The following is a 12,813-nucleotide window of genomic DNA, read 5'->3' as shown; positions in this document are numbered from 1 at the left end:
CTTTCTTTCTTTCTTTCTTTCTTTCTTTCTTTCTTTCTTTCTTTCTTCTTTCCCTCTCCAAATTTCAAGAGGTGATTTGCAATCAATACTACAGCAACTTTTGTACACTATTTAGAACATTTATAAGGAAGTAATGGCATAATGACTCTTTTAAACTTATTTCTAGTAAGACCAGAATAAGAATAAAGGTAACTCCTTATAGTCAAGGGGTACTTTTAGTGAGGTAGGGATTATAAATAAGGTCAGATTTCTGAATATTTCTTATAAAGAAAATTGAATGTAGGAGCTGTAGTCAGATACTTTTACCCCTTCATGAATGGGATATTTCTGCTTCAAGATGAAAATGGATGTCAGAAAAGTAAGATTCAAGTAAGGAAAATAATTTGATGATTCAGTCAGGTCCAGATAAAGAGAATGTTGTTTCTAATATGCTTGCTGTCTTTTAGGACTGAGCCTTGTTCAGCATTGAACATTACTCTAGCCCTGATTACTGTGGTAGGATACCAAATTCCTATGCAGGTAACAGAGAGAAACCTAGTTGCTAAAATTGTTAAGATGAAGGAAAAAAAATCCCAGGATATTTTATCTGTTTGACAATTGACTAAATATACATTTAAATATATATATGTATACTAATTTTCTCATTTTTATGTAAACTGAAGGATCAGGACTGTAACTGAGGGGGTTCTCTTTTTCTTTCTTCACTCCCCAGATATGTAATTTTTATGAACAAATATCTGTTTTATGAAAAAAAGATCTGCATTATTTAGAAATATTTCCTTAACTTAGCAATTGTAAGCAGTTCTACAGAGTATATTATTAAGTACACAGTACACAGTCACACTTTCAAAAGAAGATCCCCAGCTGAGGAAGTTATTGTGCACTTTTTCCATTAGCCAACACATTCTGGAAAAAAATCTGAATGTTACACAGGGTTCTCCACCATATTTTGAAGATCTACAGAGTTAGGAATGTTTGGAAGTTATGAGTTATAGAGCTGAGAGGCTATCACAGTAAACAGTCTTGCTCTGGATGACAAATGTAATGACAAGTATAGGGGGAGATCACCAAATAGGAACCAAATACAGCTTTCCAAATGAAGCCTTAAACTGAATAGAGGTGCAAATAAGAAGCCAACACAGTCAAATATTTTAGAAAAGTTAAATTCAGCAGTCTGACTGCCTAATAAACTTCCTGACTGACCAAGAAAATCACTGCAAATAAATAAATAAATCATACTTGAAAGAATCAGGAGGATGTCTTCAACAAGTCAGAAATTGTTTTTTGACCTTTCTGTCTCATGTAAGCTTTCAGGATTACCACCTGTGGTTTCTTTTCTAAATGATTTGATGATAAAAAATATAGTATTTTTCTTTTGAATGGAAGAAATGCCTCCCTTTTTGTATCGGCTATAACACTGTTCAAGTCAGCTCTGTCCAGTACTGGCCTTTCAAGGGCAGAAGCAAGAACTCTCTCTACTGTGTTTCACTGCATTGTATTTCTTGTCATATTGACAGCCTGGGTAATAAAAATTTTCATTATAGTTATACATGAATACATACATACTGTAAAATGAACACTAAAAACAGGTAGGATTTATTTTGCATTAGATAATCTCAGCAGGAACGATATTTTCTTTTTAAATAAAACTTCCCATCTAAAATGTGCCATTGATTTAAGTTAATATTTTCATAAGGTAAAATAAAGACTGGAAACATTGCTATTTTCACAGCTGGGACAGAGAGCTGTCAATCATATCCTCTGAAATGGGCATCCCTAATCTGAAAAAATCCCAGATCTCTGGCCAGCCCCCAAATCCCCAAAATCTTGGATTTAGATTAAAAAAAAAAAAAAAAAAAAAAAAAAAAGTTTATTTATTTACTTACTTTAATGAGAAATGCTAGTGAAAGCAACTCTTAAGAATCACTACCGTTGTGTTCCATTTTTAATAATACAGAGGATGTTAATTTATTCTTCAAAAAATGAAGTGTTCTGAGCAAAACCTGTCTGGTGTTGAAGGAACCTCAATATACTTATGATGTTCTACGCTTTACAAGAGTAAATATCCAGAAGTGTCTCAATGTAGAAATACCCTTAGATTAAAGTATAAATTGGAGAACAAATAGAAGCAATAATGAACACCAGAACCTTGACTCAATTGAAAAAAAAAGGCTGAGAAATAGACTGGAAACCATAACTGAGACAAAACTAGTGAATGACTTTTTAGAAACTCCCATAGAACGCTAGGATTTTTAAAAAAATTATTATATTTTTTTTCACGGTCTTCCATTTTTACTGAATACAAGGCAACTTTCTCCCCTAACTCGATCTCACTGAAAATTATCAAGACAATTGCAACTTCCTTCTGTTTTTAACTTTGATTCTGCTCCAACACTTTCAGCAGGTCATCCAGATACTAAGTCATTAAATATGAGAAGAAGCTCTCTTCAAATAGTATGTGTAAGAAATATAAAGCAATTTGATGGCAGGAGCTTAGAGATCATACACAATATTTCTGGAAGTGTAATACAAAATAATTAGAAAATGTTTAAAAGTTGTGAAAACAGAGAATAAAAAGTTCAGTAGTTGACTCTAGAAACCACTTTGACTTTTTATTTTGTAAGATAACTCCACTGCTTAAACAGTGTCATATCTTCCTGTACAATAAAACTTTATATACTCTTGTGTTTTGCTAACAATTTTCTGGAAGAGTGATGTCGCTTTCTACTTATTTTGTCTAAATGGATCTGTAGGATAAGTTCCTTTCTGGTAGTATTGCCATTACCTCTCATATGATGCCATCACACATGCTTTCTTCACTTTTCTCTTTTCCCCTCATAGTTCAATTTCTGACCAACATTTTCTCCATAGAGTACCTCTCTTGTTCTTTAAATTATTGGGCTTACTAATAGTCAAGAATATTCTGAAAGATGCCCATGGGATGTCAGTTCATCCACAGGTTTTTACAGGTTCCAAGATTCACCAGGATCGTTTTGGTTGCAGGGAACCTCAGGGGGAAATTTTCTGGTTGGTTGGGATACAAATGCACTTGTCAGCCCAAGAAAAGTTAACCTAAATTTAAGAAATGTAACATGAGAACAAATTTCACAGTGGGTCCCTGTTTAAAGCTCTCTTTTGCAGCATCTTATTTATACTTTATAAGGAGGGTTACAATGCTTTGAAAAGTCAAAACTGTTTTTGAGAAAATGTCATTTGTTTTATAGAAAATTCGTTATGCAAAAACTTAATTTTCCTGAAAAGAAAAATCAAGCACTTCTCTTAACTACTGCGATAAATTACTATGTTAAGTATTGACATGAAAATGCTTTGAGTAGGATGAGTGAACATTACACTGAATATGGCTTCATAAGTATATTTCAGAATATTTCAGCTATTTAAAATGCCACCTCCTGTTCAGTGTTGAGGACATGGCATAGTATAGCAAAAGTAACTTAGGGGTTTTCTAAATAAGGCCAAATACAGTTTCCAGTGTAGTCCACAGAAAATCTCCCACTTACATTTCTGAGAGCAGAAGCAACCAGCCCTAAATTAGTAATAGCTGATGTATCATTAGATTTATCTTCTGCAGCCTAGGACCACTTCTGTGTGGCATGATTCGTTGCAGGTCCCAAATAAATTATGGATCCAGGAGAAACTGGTACTTATACATTGCAAGTTGCAATGACTGGAATTTGTGTCCTGTTATTTGTTCTTTCTTTTAACTATGGACATTGAGTTAACAGTAAAAATATTATTTCCCATCTCCTTGCACATGTTTTGTCTGCATCTAGTATTTGTTCTGAAAAATTTAGTCTGAAACTCTCACTTCTGTACTATACTAAACTAAAATTCAGAAATTAAATTATCCTTTCTTCAATCTTTCCCTGATCTCAGTTGCTGAGCTTTGTTACCCCAGTGTTGAATTTAGCTCCAGAGATGGCCAAGTTTGATGCACAGTAAAGTGAGTTCCATATTGCTCTCTCTGTGATTCACTGTGACGATAATGAAGCATGAGCTGGCATGGCTTTCAGAGAGCTGACCTTGCATCAAAATCTCTTCTCATTAAGCAAAATTCCCAATGAAATTCAAAGCAAAATTAATGACCACAGGATTTTAGCAAAAGCAGTAACCTCTTAACTAAAAGAGACAGTGTTGATTATGCAAATAAACAACCATGCAGAAATCCTGTCTATTGTCTAAAATAATGCACTTCATATTATTTATGTTATGACACTGATAAGAATTGGAGTCGTATTACCCTAGATGCCATACAAACACAAATTACAGGATTGAAGCATAAAGATGCAATAATCAACAAACCACAGAAAGATATCACAGGTCTGAGGGACCTTTGTGCATATCTAGTTTATTCATTATCTAATGATAATTATAGTCAGTACAAATTTGTCTTTAGGAATCAAAGGACTCCTTGAAATTGAAAATAGTGCAGTAACCACCTTCTAACTCATTCCTAACAAATTAAAAGCTTTGTCATGTAGCAGCTCTTGGTATTCAAAGCATATTTATATTGTTGACAAAAGAACTTTTTGCTTGGTTGGCCAACGTATGGAAAATAACACATTACAGTGGATTACACATTCCCAGAAAAGTTTTCAATTAGTTGGAAAAAACTGCAGCATATGCAATTGGAGATTACTGATACAGTGCCTCGAAAGACAGACCATAGGGAAAAAAAAAAAAAAAAAAAAAAAAAAACATGGAGCAGGAGAAACACAAGTTTCACATTGTAAATAAGAGATTTAAAGATTATAAATTATAAAAAGCCAGTGGAAAAACCACTCTGCAGACTAAATCTCTTCTCCCTGCATTGCATATTTGCCCATTTACTTCTTTTAAAAATCTCTTCTGTCTCCTTTATGTCTACAAAACAAAAACATGAAGGGGAAATGGTTTACTGTCTGTATAACAGAAATGGTTAAATTGTCTAAATAAAAACTGCCATTAGATGCACAAAGTAATGAGAAAAACAGGAAACAGGAAAAACTAGGATGCTACATTCCTTCAACTCAGTATGATCACCATACCAGTGACAGAAAGCCAACTAAGGTTACAACATGTAACACAACCCTTGAGTGATACTCATCACAACAGTAAGTTACACCAAATAATCTTTGGTCAGAAAAAATAATTATTAAAAATAATATCTTCCCCTTAAATTCTATGCACCAGCATGTCTGAGCTTTAGTACATACAGAGAGCTCTGCAGGTTTTTTTTTTTTTTTTTTTTTTTTTTTTTTAGCAGCACAATGAACTAGAATGAAATGTTGTAACAGGCCTTGAGCTCCACACTTCTAAAGCAGCTTTATACCGTGCCGACTAACTGTGCTGCACCCTGTCTAGCGATGGTGAATACCCATCTCACAGAACACTTTCATTACAAATAGAACTCCAGTATTTTATTCAACATCTCAGTACAAATGGAAGGCCATGGAACACGTTGTAATTGCTCCTACAAAACCTTATCTTTGCACTTCCATTTTTTGCCAGGTATTTTTGTCTTTTTATCAGTGAATATGATGAATGTATTTAGAGCTTAATACATTTTAAATTCATCTCTCCTTTCTTCATCACATTCATAGACTTTCTGTGGTTATAGGTATCAAGAAAGAGAATTTTATATAGGTAAAAACAATAGGTTATATATATATATTTAAAGAACACACTTTGCTGAATAACTCTTGTGAATGTATATTCAGAAAAAACTTCAGAGTTTATTAATCTGTTATTCTCTGTGGATCAGTAATTTAAATTTCAACGCTTCTTTTTCACTAGATTTTCTTTTCAGAAAGTCAATGAGATATTGTTTTATTTCTCCCTTCTCAGAAAAGAACCACTTTGTTATCTGTTCTGGGGTAAATTTCTAAAGGAATTCATAGCAGGTACAAATACAAATCCAAACAAAAAACTTGTCACACAAGTTCTCTCCAGAAAACTTTGACTGGACTCCTGAGACAATTACTTTAAAATCTATGGGTAGCAAACATGATTCTTGGAACATTTTTAGCACCTGTAGACTGAGCACTTTTCTCTGCCTCTGAACTAATATAAACCATGTTATGGATAAGAGGGAGTTTCCAAAGTTCAAGTATAAATTATTTTAAATAGTACAAAGTTAAAAAGGAGAATGCAAAGGTAAATATTTCAGTTTTGCTATTACTCATTCTGAAAATGGTTCATCCAAGAGAGGAGAGAATAATTTTTAGGGAAACGTACAGCTAGGATCACCTATTATTCAAACAATGTCAGTGAAGGAAAAGATTCAATGTTCAACGTTCAATGTCCAGATACTACTCTAACTCTGGAGACAGTTCAACCAACCAAAGTGGAGAGCACATGTACAAGGCCCAATGTTTTAAAATGAAGCATGCATACAGACATTAACATAATCACAAATAAAATAGGATTTAATGGCAGGCAGCAGGTAGGCTTAGTGCTATTTCACAGGTTGCGCGTTGGACTCTACTTGCAATGAAACCAAAACTCCAGTTGAAGGAGATGATCTATTTGCTCTAATAGTAGTGCTTATCTGCTTGCATAAAGAATTCATTCTCATGCTCTTTAGTTAATATTTTAGTTACATTTCACTATGTCTTCAGCTAAAATGCTTACTGCTGGTGTATTCCTGTTTCATTTTACTTCAGAATGGCATCATATACAGCAAGAGAAAGAAGGCCAATGTGCTTCTCAGAAATCAAGTAGTCATGAGACTTTACCTGCCACTACAGATATGCACATACATGCACGCACACACACACACACGCACACAAATAGGAAAAACGACTCAGCAATTGCAAGAGTCGCAATTTACCATGGAAGCCTCTACTTAATATTCCGCATGATCTGCCAAGTTTATAGCCTGGCAAATCTGAATACAAATGTCGATGCAAATGAGGATTCATTATTCTTACATCGTCTTTGTGTTGAAGCTTAATGTAACTTGGTTCCTGTGGTTGCTCAGGGAATGTAGATTGTAAGAGAGGAAGAAAAAAAGCAAAAGAAAAAAAAAAAAAAAAAAAAAAGCAAATTGGGAAAAGTAACAGAAATGGAAATAAATTTTAAAAATATATGCTAAGGTCTCAGACTAACAAAACATCAAACCAATACGTTACATTCTCCCCCCATTTTCTCATATAAGCTATATTTGCTTACCATTATCAGCAGAGAAGGAGTTAACTGACCAAGACCAGTCTCTACAGAGTCAAAACATAACAATCCTCTTTTTACTGATTATACAATATTGTGCCCATTGTAAAGTCAGTGCCCCATTTATCTGAAATATTTCAGCATTCTTTAATAATTATAGAGCTCATCTGCTGGTAGAACCTGAACATTTAGATCTGTAAGAAGATTATAAATGAATTCAAAACCACCCCACCAGTTCTGCTTCTTTCATTATAAATTACTGCTGAATAATTCAGAAACACGTTAAGAAAACTACAGTACGATTAATAAACTACACAATGAAAATCACAATAGTTTAAAGCATACATTTATTGTCCCATTTATAGCCCATCACAAACAAGGGTTGAAAAGCACCAAATTAGAGAGAACACAAAATGCTGCAAAATTATAATTAGATCCTCAATGCTACAGTACATTGTTCTGATGAATCTTTTGTATAGCTAGCTTATGCTTACATATAAATACCTTCTCAGTAAATAAAATGTACTGTAGGCTTGACTTTTAGAGAAGCTGTAAAGCTTAGCATATGCGATGATCCCAAAGTCAGTGCTGTAAGGCTTGCTTCTTCATCCATAAATAAAGCACATTTGCATCCATTCAGTCAAATTAGCTCCATATAAATAGGTGGTTATAATTAGCTCCTCTTTCAGGTTCACGGTTAAAACTCAAGCGTGCCTGCCGCCTTGATTAAATCCACCATTGTCTTCCAATAGCTAGTGTTAATTCTTCCAAGGAAATATTCAGTTGAGGTGTTATTTTATTCTGCTTTGCTGTTAGTTGTCTAATTTACGCCAAGTCCCTGCAGTGCTTTCCTTAAGCCATCCTCTTTGTCTTGCCTTTGAAATTTACCAAATCTTACAAGAAATCAATACTTAATTGATTATTCACTTTTCTGCAGCTTCAAACAGCAAGCACGCATAAGATCCCGGAGTAGTCATCCGATTTCCAATGCAGGAGGTTGCTTGGTGGCAGGGATCTGCAAGCATCCAACAGCAGGCATTCCACGAAGCTGTGCAGTGGTGTTCAGTGCCGGCATCCACTAAAGCAAACGAAGATACTCTAATGAAGCAGGAAAAGTTCCCATGTGAGTCAGATCCATATCAATGCTTTAAAAAAAAAGCCGATGCTCCGACTTTTGGATACAAGAGCACCATTCTCTTTGCAGCTACCCCTCTCCTCCTTTCTGCTTACCCATTTCTTGCCATGGCACTGAAGTGGAATATCCAAAGTGCCACCGAACTCAGAGAACTCCATGCTGGAACGGGGGTGAGACTTGTGCTGCACCTCTGACATAGAATAAGGATGGCAAGCACGTAACATTACAAAATGTAGGACAAATTCAAGCGAGAGAGAGAGAGGGAGAGCAAGAGACAGATGGCGGATCTGGCTAGAAGCCAAAGCCAGTGAAATGAATTACACTGCTGAATAACTGTACACCATTGATTCTGCCACTTGTTGCTGCATGGCAAAAAAGGGCCCTGACGTTGGCAGGAATCTCCTCGCGTGTCACGCATGCCGCAGACAACTTTTAGCGCATAACTCGCCCCGCTGACAGCGATGCGCTACAGCAGCCAGGAAGGAAGTGTGTGTGCGTGTGCATGTGTGCTTGTGTGTAAGAGGAAAAGCATGTGCATGTGAGAGAGCAAGGGATAAAGCTGAGTGTGTGTGGGGGTGTGTGGGTCTGTGCTGGTGTGCCTAGTGTGTGCGCGCGCGCGAGTGCGTGGAGGGGAAAACAATCCCCGCAATCCAGCCATTTTGTTTAATGAAGAATGGAAGGCTGGCATTCAGAGACGTGCTTATGTGCCGCATATTAATGTGCGCTCTGTAGACATCCTCCCCCTTTTTACATGAGTGGCACAGGAGCGAAGCCCTCGACAGAGCAGCCACCGTGGGAGCAGAAGCCCGCAAGGTAACATATCATTGCTAAGCCCAGGGATGTGGCACACGGTGCTCTGCAGAGGAACAAGTTGCTATCTGAGCAGGAGGAAAAGCTGGTCCCACAGTTACGATGTTCGGGTGCTTTCGAAAAGATAACCCGAGTCGAAGCAGACTGTTCAATAAATGCTTCGTACCCAGGATGAAGGGAGACATTATGAGATGCCCAGGGGGCTTTGGAAATCAAATACAATGTTTGAGTAGCACAATTTGAGGTACATTATAAAAAAGCAATTTGAATTGCCAATGAGGTGACACATATCTGCATGTTAATTAGACCTGTGTCAAGCTTAGTCTGCCGGGTGGTGTTGATGGCTAGGAATGCGCTTGTAACTCTGCTGAGAGATTGTTTCTGCATAAATTATCAGCTTTGTCCTACTGATCATTTTCTGCAAACAAACATGAAATGCGAGATCAAAAGGCAATTCTGAAATTAAAATTATTGATTGATAAAACTGAGATTTCAGAATCTAATTAGAGGAGGCACAAACAAAAGCTGATATTATTACAGATTGTGCCTGAGCTAGCAGCCAGATTGTGCAAGGCTTGTAATTTATCTTTGTTTATGCAGCCAGGATATTAAAAATGTAATTAAAATGGTAAAACGATCTGATCAGAAATAGCCACCTAGTGGCAAGTATATTATTTTAAATGGATTATAAAAGTATTGATCTGTGCAAATAAAAGTTTTGTTTGTTTGTTTGTTTTGTTTGCTTGTTTGTTTTCCTCATGACAAACATAGCAGCTCATTGAAACTTGCTGAGCAATTTGTCTTTCGCTAATAAGTTGTCTTTTCTGTTTTGTTACATAGATAAGCAACATCATTTATAACCCTCATTTGCACACTAATAAACATTCAATTATTACAGGTGGTGTTGGGAACATCTTTCATAAATTATGACAGATGAAAATGGAAGAAACAAATAAACCCTTTTCTAGACATGCACTACATACATTTTGTAAAATTAGAATATTCATCTGACAGGAGCAGGAGAATTTGCTTATTAACTTACTCTATTGCTCTTTTTAAGCCATGAAACTGTAGAATCACTATCAATAAGTAATTCAGCTTCTTGCCTATCTTGGTTACTTTAAAATGCTGTACAAAACAGAGAGGACCCAATTTACTAAGTCTGTACAGATTCAATTATCAAATTTCATGGTAATAATGAGGTCTTTGTGATTTATATGTTGTTTTTACCCTCATTTGTCATCTCTCTAGAGTTGTCAAGTGGATGAAGTTTTAAAGAATAGACTGTTTAATTGCACAAAATATAGAAATGAATTTTTAAATTTCTCTGCCATCATGAGCTATGGGCACTGGAAAGGAAGCTTTGGTTTATGTTAATGAATCTAGACTATGAAACAAACACATAAACAAACAACAACAACAACAAAGAAACAAAAACAACCAACAACCTACAAACAGTTTTCAAGAAAATATAGCCAGAAGCTTGTAAGTGCATGATCAGGGTTTAACTCATGTATTTCTTTTTATTTCAGATTTCCACATGAAGCCACTATGGAAATATTCAATTCCTTTCTAAGAAATTCACAATTTAAGGTCCTGTCAGCAGCTCTGGTGTCTTTTGTTAGGCGCACTTAAAATGCCAGATTAAATATTAATATGTGGTTAGAGTGTGCTATTTTGCAAGCCCTGAAACCCTATTAGTAAATCATGATCTGGTGACTGATGCAAGAAATTTCAAGGCACCAAGAGTGCAGATTGCCCATCAGTCTGATGGATCACTAATTTTTAGTAAATCAGGCCCTTGGACTTTTAGCTGTAAGCACATGTATGTTTCATTGTGACGGGAAAAGCAGTCCAACTAACAGTAATTTTCTGCACTGAATGTGTACTGTAACAGGCAGAATTGTTTTGCATAATGGCCAGATTGTTTGAATACAAGTGTTCATTTAGAAGGTTGTGCATGAGATGCCATTCTTGAAAAAAAAAAAAAAAAAAAAAAAAAAAAGCAAAAAAACACCAACAAAACCAACCAAATAAATAAACAAACAAAAAATATCTAGAAGAGAAAGCTGAATTATTTTTATAGAATAGTACTAGAATTTCAAAAGCGATCCTCAGGGTGGTAAAGTTCCAGAAGGACAATGTCCAAGGACAAGTAGCGCAACATCTTCCCAGCCCACCAAGCTGTATCCCCTCTCTAGGCTTCATCACCCACTGCCCTGCCAGAGGTGGAATCAGGTGGTGCATGTGAAGCTTCAAAGTGAGCAGAGGAAACATCAGGAAGGGTCGTGAAGCACCAAAAGTAGGAAAATGGCACCCAAACGAAGGGGTGGGACATAGTCTGTATAAAAATGCTGAAAATACCTTTACATAATAAGCTACTGTTGGAGAGAAGAAAGATCCTCCTTGATATATGGAATGGTGTGATATGTGGCTGAGTACCAGCCTCCGAGCCTCTTGAGAAAAACACACACGTGCGTACACACATGTACACAAACCCCAACCATGCCCTCTTCATTGGTAATCTTTACTTCACACTGATGAGTCTTGACTTCTATTTCTTTATAGTAGGGTTTTAAGCATCTGAATTAAGTATTTGCTAATTATAGTGTATCGTGTCTACAGAAGCTGGCACATATTGCCTTGCCTTTCATGTTTTAGCTTTCATGATTTTTCTCTCTCATTTTTAGCAGTCTGCTGGAACCTGTATGGAAATCACCATCAGAAGGAGACCTTTTCACACCTCCTCTGCTAGCGCTGTTTTACAGACACTGAGAAGCAGAGTTATGAAAGATTGATAAGTCTCACATGTATCTATATCGTTCTTAGGTCAGCCTCTTCAAAACACTTATACAGACTTTGCTTAAAAGAAATCCCCTTAATCTTAATTTAAAATTGCATGCAATTAATAAATTAAAATTTTATTCCTTAGCAGAAGGCTACAAATATAAACGTTTATGACCAATGCTTTGAAAGTACAACTCACAGTTTATATATTTTTTTTAAATAAATAATTGTAATGTGCAATAATTCAGGGTTTCTGAAGATCATGGACACTCTAATAAGAGAGAGAATGGTTTGTTTTTTGTTTGTTTTATATACCAGGTATCCTTTTTTATCTTTTTAAAAAAATACATTTTAAATACTAAATCATTTCTTTTATTTAAATAAAGGGATCAAAATCAATAGGCCATCTGGTACTGACACTGGGAAGTAACACACAGTAATGCCAAACATTCTGAAACATTCCAGTGGGCTTTTATGGTGAGTGGGAGTCTGCTGGGAGCATGGAGTGTGTTCACATTTCCACCAAGCCCTGATCAACGAGAATTTATTACCACTTACACAAATAGATAGACAGACTGTTTGTGCAAAACTGAACCGTCTTGGACATGTTTCTTTGTAAAAAAATAAACAAGTATTAAGAACAAGGTGAAAGAGTACACCAGTATGGGAAAGTCTTTTTAGACTTCCACAATTAGCTTCCACAAAGCTAATACTTTGCTACTACATCCTGTGAAAAAGCAAATGTTAACAAAAGAAAGCTCACATTTATTTAATAGAGTTCCAGAGTAACTAATGTATGCATTTTTGTTTCTGAACTGTAGCTCCTGTTGTGCTCCATGTCACACTCGTGTTTACCAAATGTCAGAAACCTCCTTTATAGGCTATTAATACTATCGTGGTCCCTCCAACATGCACAC

At 35.8% G+C, this 12,813-nt stretch overlaps 2 long non-coding RNA genes across 2 annotated transcripts; one reads left to right on the top strand and one right to left on the bottom strand.

Moving 5' to 3' along the window:
* Positions 1-7,493: 7,493 nt before the first annotated feature.
* Positions 7,494-8,909, bottom strand: LOC118162774. The gene is made up of 2 exons (XR_004748617.1): positions 8,395-8,909; positions 7,494-8,262 (listed from the first exon to the last, which is right to left on the bottom strand). It is a non-coding gene; the product is annotated as an uncharacterized LOC118162774 (long non-coding RNA).
* A 96-nt stretch (positions 8,910-9,005) lies between these two features.
* LOC118162775 lies at positions 9,006-11,114 on the top strand. Its single transcript, XR_004748618.1, has 2 exons — positions 9,006-9,112; positions 10,642-11,114. It is a non-coding gene; the product is annotated as an uncharacterized LOC118162775 (long non-coding RNA).
* The last annotated feature ends 1,699 nt before the right edge of the window (positions 11,115-12,813 follow it).

Source organism: Oxyura jamaicensis, chromosome 2 (genome assembly GCF_011077185.1).
Source record: "Oxyura jamaicensis isolate SHBP4307 breed ruddy duck chromosome 2, BPBGC_Ojam_1.0, whole genome shotgun sequence".
Taxonomy (NCBI): Eukaryota; Metazoa; Chordata; class Aves; order Anseriformes; family Anatidae; genus Oxyura; species Oxyura jamaicensis.
This window is presented reverse-complemented; position numbering and strand designations above follow the sequence as displayed.